General features: G+C 45.0%; 1 protein-coding gene across 1 annotated transcript in view; it reads right to left on the bottom strand.

Moving 5' to 3' along the window:
* The window catches only part of LOC115188698 (retinoic acid-induced protein 2), an 18,193-nt gene extending 10,217 nt beyond the window's left edge, over nt 1-7,976 (bottom strand). The window contains exon 1 of the mRNA XM_029747423.1: nt 7,675-7,976. The gene's annotated coding sequence lies outside the window, so the exon portion shown is untranslated. The remainder of the gene's footprint in view (nt 1-7,674) is intronic.
* Between the last annotated feature and the right edge of the window lie 6,594 nt (nt 7,977-14,570).

Consider the following 14,570-nt stretch of genomic DNA (forward strand, 5'->3'; position numbering starts at 1 on the left):
CCCTTTCCCTGACTGGTATTGGGAGATATTGGAGGAGATATTTTTGGAGGAGAGAGACTGTCTTTGAGTTGCTGTGCTTCCTGAGCCCCAATCTACTGTTGTCATGGCAACACACTTCGGTGGCACAGTGAAGCAGCAGCAATCCTGGCAGCCATTTTGTAGGCTACTTGGATGGTTCATCTGTGTTGGGGGAACAGTGATTGGTTTCTTTCCCAGTGCCCTTTCTCTAGGTTACTATTGTCTGATGTTGGCTGAGGTCTGATCTATATCTCCCATACCACACAACACCACAACATAACAGCACAACCTCACCACAACATAACAGCACAACCTCACAGCACCACAACATAACAGCACAACCTCACCACAACATAACAGCACAACCTCACAGCACCACAACATAACAGCACAACCTCACAGCACCACAACATAACAGCACAACCTCACAGCGCCACAGCACCACAACATAACAGCACAACCTCACCACAACATAACAGCACAACAGCACAACCTCACAGCACCACAACATAACAGCACAACATCACGGCACATCACAGCACCACAACACCACAGACAGCATCACAACATAACACAACACCACAGCACCACAACACCACAGATAGCATCACAACATAACACAACACCAGAGCACCACAACACCCCAGACAGCATCAAAACATAACACAACACCACAGCACCTCAAGACCACAGACAGCATCACAACAGAACACAACACCACAAGACCACAGACAGCATCACAACAGAACACAAGACCACAGACAGCATCACAACAGCATCACAACACAACACCATGTAATTTGGAGATCTACTATAGGCCTCGGGCAGGGGCCCAAATTACATTCAGCTGTCGGACGATTTTTCCTTGAGCGGATAGTTGGGGAGCAGGAACATAGTTGTAAATAATTTGTATTGTGAACTGACTGCAAGAACCCCAAACAGATATATTACTTGACAAAAACAGAATAATTTCAAACCTTGATATCATCACATATCTCACTTCTGCCTGGGAATACTTGGGAACAGATTTCCTAAATTAAAATCATTCCAAGTTGATTTCCTGGTAAGTTTACAGTATTTTATGTGGAGAAATTAAAATAATATAGAAAAAAAAATCTAGAAAACTTATAGGGGCCAAATAAAATCACTGGGCAGCCTATTAGGGAACCCTAGGCTAGATTGTCTAAATCTGAGGACAGACAGAGTATGTGTGAAAACAACACACAACGCGGACTAAGTCATCTCTCAGAGAGAACAACTAAATAAAAGAGAAAATATAAGGCATATAAGAGAGAGAGGAAGACTTCATGCCCTCATGGAGGGGGAAGTGGTTCACATAATCAGAGACTTAAAAACGTCAATTACAAAATGGCATGTCTTCAACCCCAAACCTCAGAAAGCCTGTCGTTTCTCCAGTTTAATGGTACCCATGTGGGAGGCTGTTGCAACCATAAGGAAAGGGATAAAATAGGCTTCCTAGATAGTGTCCCAAATGGCACCCTATTCCCTATTTAGTGCACTACTTTTGACTAGGGCCCATTGGGCTCTGGTGAAAAGAAGTGCACTGCACTATATCGGGAATAGGGTTCCATTTGAGACGTACCCCTAAATACGTTTTCTACATGAGTTTGAAGCAAAGCTGGCACAGAGGGAGAGACAAGGCTGTAATTGATGAGGAATGTAATCTTATAGCAGAACCAATCATTACGATCATTACGATGGGTTTGGAGAGCAGTGCCTTGAGTTCACTCAGTTTATGCCCATCATATGAGAATCCAATAATGCTTTGTGTATGTTTAGTACTGACGTTCATAGCACCAAGGCTATGAACGTCAGCCCTGGGGAGAGCCCTCACTTTCCCCCAGGGCTCTCCAAACATATAGTGTGGGACTCTAAACCCAGATGAAGCCTAGTCCTGGACACACATGCCCAATGGAGATAGTCATTAGTTTAGTTGGTTAGTGTGTCATTGTTTTAGAATAGATGAGGCTTCGCTCTGGCAGGCTGTTATTTGTATGTAGACGATGCTCTGATGGCTGTGTGTTTATAAAGGCATTAAGTGTGTTCTTGGTCTGGGCTGGGAGTTTATTCACGCTGTAGTACGTCATTGTTAACTGGATCCTTCGCTAAGTCCCGCCCCAGAATGTTGGGTAACCAATTGCAGTGCTCCAATGGACAGCAACTATCGTCGAGTCCAACACCTTGGACAAGCTCACGTAAATCTCATGAAAGCCAGTGAGGACTATGGCAAAAAACCAAGAGTTTTCTTCGAAAACGAAATGTTTAAATGGCTAAATAATTGCCCAGTGCACCAGGAGTACTTGCTACTGTGAGTCCTGAAATGCAGAGACTGTTGATGGACAGTTTCCCATCTTTATTTTCTTTCCAGAACACTTGAACGTACCAACTCTCAGAACTCTCAGGTGGTTCTGCTATTTCTCTCAGAACCATCTTCTTGACCCTAACCAGTCAGGCTTCAAGTCGGGTCACTCAACCGAGACTTCTCTCTTTTGTGTCACGGAGGCTCTCCGCTCTGCCAAAGCAGATGACTCTCTCTCATCTGTTCCTCATCCTCCTAGATCTATCGGCCCTTGACACCGTGAACCATCAGATCCTCCTCTCCACCCTCTCAGGGCTGGGCGTCTCAGGCTCTGCACACTCTTGGATTGCATCCTACCTGGCAAGCCGCTCCTACCAGGTGACGTGGAGAGGATATGTGCCTGCACCACGTGCTCTCACTACTGGTGTCCCCCAGGGCTTGGTTCTAGGCCCTCTCCTCTTCTCTCTATACATCAAGTCACTCGGCTTCATCATATCCTCATATGGTCTCTCCTAACATTGCTATGCGGATGACACTGAACTACTTTTCTCCTTCGCCCCTTCTGACACCCAGGTGGCGACATGCATCTCTGCGTGTCTGGCAAATATCTCAGCTTGGATGTCAGCCCACCACCTCAAGCTCAATCTCAACAAGACAGAGCTGCTCTTCCTCCCGGGAAAGGCCTGCCCGCTCCAAGACCTCCCCATCCCAGTTGACAACTCAATGGTGTTCCCATCACAGAGTGCAAAGAACCTTGGCGTGACCCTGGACAACACCCTGTCGTTCTCTGCAAACATCAAAGCAGTGACTCGCTCCTGCAGGTTCATGCTCTACAACATCCGTAGAGTACGACCCTGCCTTACACAGGAAGCAGCGCCAGTCCTAATCCAGGCACTCGTCATCTCCTGTCTGGGCTACTGCAACTTGCTGTTGGCTGGGCTTGTGCCATCAAACCCCTACAACTTATCTAGAACGCTGCAGCCCGCCTGATGTTCACCCTTCACTGGCTTCCACACACTTCACTGGCTTCCTCACACTTCACTGGCTTCCTCACCCTTCACTGGCTTCTTCACACTTCACTGGCTTCCACACACTTCACCTGCTTCCACACACTTCACTGGCTTCCACACACTTCACTGGCTTCCTCACACTTCACTGGCTTCCTCACACTTCACTGGCTTCCTCACACTTCACTGGCATCCACACACTTCACTGGCTTCCTCACACTTCACTGGCTTCCTCACACTTCACTGGCTTCCACACACTTCACTGGCTTCCTCACACTTCACTGGCTTCCACACACTTCACTGGCATCCACACACTTCACTGGCTTCCTCACACTTCACTGGCTTCCTCACACTTCACTGGCTTCCACACACTTCACTGGCTTCCTCACACTTCACTGGCTTCCACACACTTCACTGGCTTCCACACGCTTCACTGGCTTCCACACACTTCACTGGCTTCCTCACACTTCACTGGCATCCACACACTTCACTGGCTTCCTCACACTTCACTGGCTTCCTCACACTTCACTGGCTTCCTCACACTTCACTGGCTTCCACACGCTTCACTGGCTTCCTCACACTTCACTGGCTTCCTCACACTTCACTGGCTTCCTCACACTTCACTGGCTTCCACACGCTTCACTGGCTTCCACACACTTCACTGGCTTCCAGTTGAAGCTCGCATCCACTACAAGAACATGGTACTTGTCAATGGAGCAGCAAGAGAAACTGTCCCTCCCTACCTTCAGCCTATGCTCATGTTTCCTTTGTAGTGTGCTTTCATCCTGTGTCCTATGTAGTGTGCTTTCATCCTGTTTCCTATGTAGTGTGCTTTCATCCTGTTTCCTATGTAGTGTGCTTTCAGCCTGTTTCCTATGTAGTGTGATTTCAGCCTGTTTCCTTTGTAGTGTGATTTCATCCTGTTTCCTATGTAGTGTGATTTCAGCCTGTTTCCTATGTAGTGTGATTTCATCCTGTTTCCTATGTAGTGTGCTTTCATCCTGTTTCCTATGTAGTGTGATTTCAGCCTGTTTCCTATGTAGTGTGATTTCAGCCTGTTTCCTATGTAGTGTGATTTCAGCCTGTTTCCTATGTAGTGTGCTTTCAGCCTGTTTCCTATGTAGTGTGATTTCATCCTGTTTCCTATGTAGTGTGATTTCATCCTGTTTCCTATGTAGTGTGATTTCATCCTGTTTCCTATGTAGTGTGATTTCAGCCTGTTTCCTATGTAGTGTGATTTCATCCTGTTTCCTATGTAGTGTGATTTCATCCTGTTTCCTATGTAGTGTGCTGCTTTCCACTAGTTTATAACAACAGTATAACTAGGGGCTGATGTTCTTCCTGGTCAGGTCACGTGGTCAGGAGAAATCAGGGGTCCAAGTAATGACCTCATAGTTTAAAGGTATAATTTGTAAGATGTGCCTTTAAGATGTGCTTCTGTAAGAAAATAGGTAGGGACAGGCTGTGGAATCACATAATGTGCCTTTCATGCCACTGCTGGGGCATGGCCTTGACCAGCTAGCACAGCCAGCATACCCACTGGCGAACAACAGTGTCTGTCTGTCTGTCTGTCTGTCTGTCTGTCTGTCTGTCTGTCTGTCTGTCTGTCTGTCTGTCTGTCTGTCTGTCTGTGTGTGTGTGTGTGTGTGTGTGTGTGTAGTAATGTCTTCCACAGTTCTCTCTCTCCACTTTAACTCCCCAAAGAGGAAAGCTCCTCCCTTCTCCGTTTTCACAAAACAAAACACAGTTGAGGTGCCCAGAATACTGATATATGTGTGTGCAACATACTTTTACTCTCTCTAAACATCTGCATATAATAGAAGAGTATTTCAAACTAGAATGGAGAGGCCACTACATGGGATAGACCTGATATTTTACATTTTAGTCATTTAGCAGGCACTCTTATCCAGAGCAACTTACAGTAGTGAATACATACATTTCATTTCATGCATTTTATTTTTATTTTGTACTGGCCCCCCATGGGAATAAAACCCACAACCCTGGCATTGCACACACCATGCTCTACCAACAGAGCCACATGGCAGAGGAGATACACATGATATATTATATATGGCAGAGGAGATAGACCTGATATATTATATATGGCAGAGGAGATAGACCTGATATATTATATATGGCAGAGGAGATAGACCTGATATATTATATATGGCAGAGGAGATAGACCTGATATATTATATATGGCAGAGGAGATAGACCTGATATATTATATATGGCAGAGGAGATAGACCTGATATATTATATATGGCAGAGGAGATAGACCTGATATATTATATATGGCAGAGGAGATAGATCTGATATATTATATATGGCAGAGGAGATAGACCTGATATATTATATATGGCAGAGGAGATAGACCTGATATATTATATATGGCAGAGGAGATAGACCTGATATATTATATATGGCAGAGGAGATAGACCTGATATATTATATATGGCAGAGGAGATAGACCTGATATATTATATACGGCAGAGGAGATAGATCTGATATATTATATATGGCAGAGGAGATAGACCTGATATATTATATATGGCAGAGGAGATAGATCTGATATATTATATATGGCAGAGGAGATAGACCTGATATATTATATATGGCAGAGGAGATAGACCTGATATATTATATATGGCAGAGGAGATAGATCTGATATATTATATATGGCAGAGGAGATAGACCTGATATATTATATATGGCAGAGGAGATAGACCTGATATATTCTAGTTTCAAAACACATCAAACATACTTCAGTATGCTGTCAGAAGTATTATATTATCTCTGTACCAACTTCTTATCAATACCTCTAGCAGTCTGCCACAGATTATCTCTGTACCAACTTCTTATCAATACCTCGAGCAGTCTGCCACAGCTCATCTCTGTACCAACTTCTTAGCAATACCTCTAGCAGTCTGCCACAGCTCATCTCTGTACCAACTTCTTATCAATACCTCTAGCTGTCTGCCACAGATTATCTCTGTACCAACTTCTTATCAATACCTCTAGCAGTCTGCCACAGCTCATCTCTGTACCAACTTCTTATCAATACCTCTAGCAGTCTGCCACAGATTATCTCTGTACCAACTTCTTATCAATATCTCTAGCAGTCTGCCACAGATTATCTCTGTACCAACTTCTTATCAATACCTCTAGCAGTCTGCCACAGATTATCTCTGTACAAATTTCTTATCAATACCTCTAGCAGTCTGCAACAGATTATCTCTGTACCAACTTCTTATCAATACCTCTAGCAGTCTGCCACAGATCACATTTGCCATAGGTGGATTAGGCTATTTTATTTACAGTCCCAATCTACCTCTAGTCTCATCTCGGTATCTCTGTTGCTGTGCGACTGAGCAGTAGGTGGGTTTGATCCTGGAGTCTTTAACGACTGAGCTATATTGTAGTTTAGCCTGTAGCTTTAGCCAACAGGACAATAGGTTATTGTAATTAGACAATGGTATGGATGACAATATAATGTGTGTGTCACCTGGGTTGTCCGGTAATGTATAATTACTGTGATCCGTCTAATCGTTTCCAAGGGGTCCCCAGAGGCCTCTAGGGTTCCACAGTACCACAGCTGTTTGGACATACTGCTGGACCAAATCCCCACAGGGACAGGTGGGGGCACTAAACAGTTATCTTTAGTTACAAAGGCCTACATTTAATTATTTAGAGACTTTCATTTCTTCAGATATGTTTACATATGTCATATTACTAAATATAGACATCAGGATATGCAAATCATAACTGTCTGAATCTAAAAAAACGACATTTACTAGTATGCTACCAGTGTTATAAAAATCATTTGTGGGAGCATTGGTCAAGTCTACCCAATAAATAACATGAATGTACGTTTCTTAATGACGCGTTGGCATTTTCCTCCCAAATAAAGACAGAATTGTTAGGCTATTTTCCACTTAATGTAGACTGTATGTATGTCTATGACTTTGTCTCCACATGTGTGTATATGGTATTACCGTGTAATGATGCGACCCGTTATTTCTGTATAGGCTACAGTCTATGTGACGACCCCAAAAAAGCCCCATAATAATTTGTCCATCCAATTGCATGGCAGGAAAGCTGGCCTTATATAAACGATCGCGTGCAGAACAATGCAATCACGTCGGAATGACTAGGTGTCATTAATTAGGTTTCATATATGGCTCATTCCATCATTTTCTGCTCCTCCAAATACGAGATGGCCTATCACTGCCATTCAGCCATGCAATTTCGGCCTCTCGCCCTTTAGAAACCATACAGTCGACCGACCATCATTTCAAGGTAAATTAGAACAAAGATAGATTCAATTACCATACAAGAAGAGCCCGTGTTGATGCTATGCCCGATGTTAAATCGTCAGTGTCCCGACGCTACAACGTAGAGACCGTAGCCAGCCCCCCAAACCCTGTTTCTTCCCTGGAGAGAGGCGGTAGTCCTGTGACAGCGAGGCTGCGCGCGCGCAGACGGTGTCCTCGGTTTTCTCCCGTACGTAGTATTTTGACAGGAGAGAGCTGTCCTCACCCTGCGAGCAAAGCGTTATTTTTATAGTCTGTGAAGCATAGGCTACAGTACAGTAGGTTTATAAGGAACGCTGTCAAACAGATGTAACTACAAAATATATTCATTTAGAAACAATAATGCCTATGACAGAAACAAAACTGAATTTCCATGGCAAAGCATAGGCAATATCTATTCTATTTTATAGACAATTAATCAAAATTATTACATTTATTTTATGGTAAGCATAATTGGTGTGAATCTTTATTGAATGAAATGAAATGTATGCATTCACTACTGTAAGTCGCTCTGGATAAGAGCGTCTGCTAAATGACTAAAATGTAAAAATGTATTGTTGACATTCTTGTCAAGTGATGGCCTTGTAGCTGTCCTGGGTCAAAGACATTGAAATGTCTTTCTGGGTTTAATAGGTTGTTATTTACTCTGGATGCCTGACTGGGCTCACCCAACCTTGGCCCATTAACATTCCAACAATCATGAGTAAATGCATCATTTCCACAATAACCATTGGCTTTACTAAGTTATTATCAACATCTGATAAGTGTTTCCCAGATTTATTAAGACAAGAATGTGTGAGGGGAAAGCAGGTCCCCTTTTCTCTTTTTGTTATTCAAAACCACATCTTTCAGGAAAATAGTTGTAGTATTCTGTGAAGGTTTAAGGCATGACGACCCTAGAGTTTATTTACCCTCTTCTGACTGGTTTAAATTTGGACAATGACTTCAGTTTGATTGTTGTCACTTTCCTCAAGTAAGACATCAGCGGTGATGGGGGGGAGTTGTTAGATTCTTACCCCAGAGAATGGAACACAGGACACAGGACACAGGACATAGGAGACAGGACACAGGACACAGGACACAGGACATAGGAGACAGGACACAGGACACAGGAGACAGGAGACAGGACACAGGACACAGGACACAGGACACAGGACACAGGACATAGGAGACAGGACACAGGACACAGGACACAGGACACAGGACACAGGACACAGGACACAACAGCTCAGTGAACTGTTTGAAGGCTCAGCTCCATGGGTGATTAAATGGGGAGAATTGAGAATTGATTTTCCCCAACTGGGGGTTAGAAGGGGTAGTGGTGGTGTTGGTGGTGGGTAGGGGCCTCAGCCCAGGATTGTTGGCTGCTCATCTGGGTGCATCCTGGGGGTTAGAAGTGGTAGTGGTGGTGTTGGTGGTGGGTAGGGGCCTCAGCCCAGGATTGTTGGCTGGTCATCTGGGTGCATCCTGGGGGTTAGAAGTTGAGTTGTGAGGAGGTCACAGTGGTGGGTCAGTCTTTAAAGGCCCACTATGGAACAATAGACATTTCAGAGCCCAGGCTAGGGGTGAGGAGACAGACAGATCAGGCTAGGGGTGAGGAGACAGACAGGCCAGGCTAGGGGTGAGGAGACAGACAGATCAGGCTAGGGGTGAGGAGACAGACAGGCCAGGCTAGGGGTGAGGAGACAGACAGGCCAGGCTAGGGATGAGGAGACAGACAGGCCAGGCTAGGGGTGAGGAGACAGACAGGCCAGGCTAGGGGTGAGGAGACAGACAGGCCAGGCTAGGGGTGAGGAGACAGACAGGCCAGGCTAGGGGTGAGGAGACAGACAGATCAGGCTAGGGGTGAGGAGACAGACAGGCCAGGCTAGGGGTGAGGAGACAGACAGATCAGGCTAGGGGTGAGGAGACAGATCAGGCTAGGGGTGAGGAGACAGACAGGCCAGGCTAGGGGTGAGGAGACAGACAGGCCAGGCTAGGGGTGAGGAGACAGACAGATCAGGCTAGGGGTGAGGAGACAGACAGATCAGGCTAGGGGTGAGGAGACAGACAGGCCAGGCTAGGGGTGAGGAGACAGACAGATCAGGCTAGGGGTGAGGAGACAGACAGGCCAGGCTAGGGGTGAGGAGACAGACAGGCCAGGCTAGGGGTGAGGAGACAGACAGGCCAGGCTAGGGGTGAGGAGACAGACAGGCCAGGCTAGGGGTGAGGAGACAGACAGGCCAGGCTAGGGGTGAGGAGATAGACAGATCAGGCTAGGGGTGAGGAGACAGACAGGCCAGGCTAGGGGTGAGGAGACAGACAGATCAGGCTAGGGGTGAGGAGACAGACAGGCCAGGCTAGGGGTGAGGAGACAGACAGGCCAGGCTAGGGGTGAGGAGACAGACAGGCCAGGCTAGGGGTGAGGAGACAGACAGGCCAGGCTAGGGGTGAGGAGACAGACAGGCCAGGCTAGGGGTGAGGAGACAGACAGGCCAGGCTAGGGGTGAGGAGACAGACAGATCAGGCTAGGGGTGAGGAGACAGACAGGCCAGGCTAGGGGTGAGGAGACAGACAGATCAGGCTAGGGGTGAGGAGACAGACAGGCCAGGCTAGTGGTGCGGAGACAGACAGGCCAGGCTAGGGGTGAGGAGACAGACAGGCCAGGCTAGGGGTGAGGAGACAGACAGGCCAGGCTAGGGGTGAGGAGACAGACAGATCAGGCTAGGGGTGAGGAGACAGACAGGCCAGGCTAGGGGTGAGGAGACAGACAGATCAGGCTAGGGGTGAGGAGACAGACAGGCCAGGCTAGGGGTGAGGAGACAGACAGGCCAGGCTAGGGGTGAGGAGACAGACAGATCAGGCTAGGGGTGAGGAGACAGACAGGCCAGGCTAGGGGTGAGGAGACAGACAGATCAGGCTAGGGGTGAGGAGACAGACAGGCCAGGCTAGAGGTAAGGAGACAGATAGGCCAGGCTAGGGGTGAGGAGACAGATAGGCCAGGCTAGGGGTGAGGAGACAGACAGGCAGTGTGACATCAACCACCATCACTTCCTGTCCCAATGCATTCTCTTCACTCTGCTAGGTCTGCTCAGCAGAGAGTCAAGGGACAGGGCCTCAAAGCAGACCACCACAGTGGATGGGACCTATCAATACAGTGCAGGCCATCCTGTCTGTTGGCTAAACTACACAGCAATGACACATCGCCATCTACTGGTGGTGGGGCCTCTAGGCATTCTCTCCACTGAATCTGAGAAGCAATGAAAGAAAATGCTACTGCGGATGCTTTTATCCAGAGTGACTTACAACAGACTTACAGCGAGTGCATACATTTTCAGTGTGTGTGTGTGTGATCTCTGCTAGCGTTACACACACACACACACACACACACACACACACACACACACACACACACACACACACACAACCTGTGTGACGTGAAAGACGTAGAAAGACACCACATGTTTCTTTTCAACGCAGTCACATTTATTGTCCTTTTCTATGCCCAGTCACTGAGCAGTCTGATGAGCTGTCAAATCAATAAGATATAATGCAGTCAATGGAGGTCTCACGTTTACCCAAAAATAAATACAAGACTGAAATGGTGTTGCACAGCTCCAAAATATACAAAGGCTTGGAATTCATTCATTCATTAATCATGTCAACTTTGAAAATATTTTACAAAAAGAAAAAGATCTTTGCAACATTTTTAAAAAGATTTACTATTTACATTTAGTTTGTACAAAAATACAAAAGGTGATGCAATCTGTTATGTTCTAGCTTTGAGCCAGGAGCATCTTGTACCGACCGAGCCAGTTACACTGTACCGCTCTTCATTTTAAATAGTTGGTTTGTTTTTCATCTTTTTAAAGTTTGTTTTTCATCTTTTAATGTTAATGTTTAAAGTTTCAAAATCCTTTTTTTGTGTTGGTTCTTTCCAGTACACTTCTGACTCTCTGAAACCCTTTGGCAGAAGCATGGCCTGTGCTATCCTGATCATGCATCCTAAATTAATTAACCATGTATAATATATTTTAATCAGTAGGGGAAATACAGTCTTTTACACAAATCATCACATATCATCATCAATATAACTTCAGGTTACAGCAAAAAAGAAAAAACTTCACAAGCTCCACTATACCAGTGCAATAGGAGAATCTTTTTTTGTTTGTTTTTAAACTTTGAAATAATGGTCAGTTCAGGGAATCATGTCTCAGAGTATAACAGTCTTTAATCCTACGTTAAAAGGTGTCTAGGTCAATGCAAACTAGATTATTACCTCTGGCTCTCACTTCTGTGTTGGGCTATTACACTTCACGGTTGGGGTATTACACTTCTGTGTTGGGCTATTACACTTCAGGGTTGGGGTATTACACTTCTGTGTAGGGGTATTACACTTCTGTGTTGGGCTATTACACTTCAGGGTTGGGGTATTACACTTCTGTGTTGGGCTATTACATTTCACGGTTGGGGTATTAGACTTCTGTGTTGGGCTATTACACTTCAGGGTTGGGGTATTACACTTCTGTGTTGGGGTATTACACTTCTGTGTTGAGCTATTACACTTCAGGTTTGGGGTATTACACTTCTGTGTTGGGCTATTACACTTCAGGATTGGGGTATTACACTTCTGTGCTGGGCTATTACACTTCAGGGTTGGGGTATTACACTTCTGTGTTGGGCTATTACACTTCTGTGCTGGGCTATTACACTTCAGGGTTGGGCTATTACACTTCTGTGATGGGCTATTACACTTCTGTGTTGGGGTATTACACTTCTGTGCTGGGCTATTACACTTCTGTGTTGGGGTATTACACTTCTGTGTTGGGCTATTACACTTCTGTGTTGGGCTATTACACTTCTGTGTTGGGGTATTACACTTCTGTGTTGGGGTATTACACTTCAGGGTTGGGCTCTAATCCATTTCAATTCCAGTCAATTCAGGAAGTAAACTGAAATTCCAATTCCGATTGTCTTCAATGATTTTCAAAGAGGAGAAATTTGGAATTGGAATTGAGAATTTGGTTTACTTTTTGAATTGACTGGTATTGAAATGGAATCGATCCCAACCCTGTTACACACATTGGATATGTCTCACGGAAGGGCAGGCAATAGTTTCTTCTTTGAAAACGTTTGTCTGTGGGGCCTGGACTCAGATGAACCAATGTCTTTAGTTTGTGGGGCCTGGACTCAGATGAACCAATGTCTTTAGTTTGTGGGGCCTGGACTCAGATGAACCAATGTCTTTAGTTTGTGGGGCCTGGACTCAGATGAACCAATGTCTTTAGTTTGTGGGGCCTGGACTCAGATGAACCAATGTCTTTAGTTTGTGGGGCCTGGACTCAGATGAACCAATGTCTTTAGTTTGTGGGGCCTGGACTCAGATGAACCAATGTCTTTAGTTTGTGGGGCCTGGACTCAGATGAACCAATGTCTTTAGTTTGTGGGGCCTGGCCTGGGGGGGAAATGGCTACATTGCTACTTCACCGAAAATCGAAAGACACTTGCAATGGGAACACAAATCATGAAAATATAATCTATATATTTTTTTGGCTGCATACAGATTATGTCAAACTACTGTTACTAATCCATATGAACAATTAAAAATGACTTCAGAGGATCCCAAATATCTACTCAAGGTGGATTTTGACACCATGTAGTTTAACATTTATATTCTCAGACTGAGTCAGAAATAGCCCCCTTTTATTCCCTATGTAGTGCACTACTTTTGACCAGAGCCCTATGGGGTAGTGCACTAGGTAGGGAATAGGGTGCCATTTGGGATGCATTCTAAGAATGCACCGTCACGTTTAGCATCAGCCAGTTCAGTTCAATTCAATGATATTATTATAGACTCTGATATGAAATGTCTTTAAGTTTCACCATCATTCCTCTTCTAGGTTATTCAATATGATAATAAAATAACTCTCTGGATAAAATATCCTGTGATTAAAAATAGTTTCTATACAATGCTGTATAATTATTGTCATTAATGAATAATTGTACATCCAACCTGTACATCCTGTCAAGTTGTCGCACCATAATCTACATTTAAAAGAGAGACACAATGCATAGAGAGGTACCTGTCTCTTGGTTCCCCAATGTTCCCCAATGTTCCCCAATGTTCCCCAGTGTCTAACCAGCCATTTTGTGTCATTTTGACCACAGAAAGGTTCACCAAACACCTAGATATATGTATATAGTATGGCATTTCAACACCAGGCAAATGAATGGCTGTAGTTTTATAGTCCAACAGTTTGTAAAACGATAACATGAAATAGAATGTTAACACAATTATACCACACACTCTTACAAAAAAAGGTTCCAAAAGGGTTCTTCGGCTCTCCCCATAGGAGAACCCTTTTTGGTTCCAGGTAGAACCCTTTTAAGTTCCATGTAGAACCCTCTGTAGAAAGGGTTCTACATGGAACGCAAAAGGGTTCTACTTGGAACCAAAAAGGGTTCTTCAAAGGGTTCTCCTATTGGGACAGCCGAAGAACCCTTTCAGGTTCTAGATAGCACCTTTTGTTCTAAGAGTACAGGGAGGAATTGTAGTGCGTTGCTCTACCTAACGACGACCCTACCTCTGCCTGCTCTACTCACTGTCCACGTAACACATACACACACACGCAGATGCGCACGCACACATACACACACAAGTGCACACGCATGCACATACCCATCCTACCTCCCGTCCCATCTCAAGCTCAATTCATCTGACTCTCACAAGGATTTCACCCTGGATCTTTTTACTAATAACTAACTCCAGAACGTACTCATCCCTTACCTGGAACCTACGTAATAACTAACTCCAGAACGTACTCATCCCTTACCTGGAACCTACATAATAACTAACTCCAGAACGTACTCATCCCTTACCTGGAACCTACGTAATAACTAACTCCAGAACGTACTCATCCCTTACCTGGAACC

The sequence above is a fragment of the Salmo trutta genome, unplaced genomic scaffold (assembly GCF_901001165.1).
Source record: "Salmo trutta unplaced genomic scaffold, fSalTru1.1, whole genome shotgun sequence".
Classification (NCBI taxonomy): Eukaryota; Metazoa; Chordata; class Actinopteri; order Salmoniformes; family Salmonidae; genus Salmo; species Salmo trutta.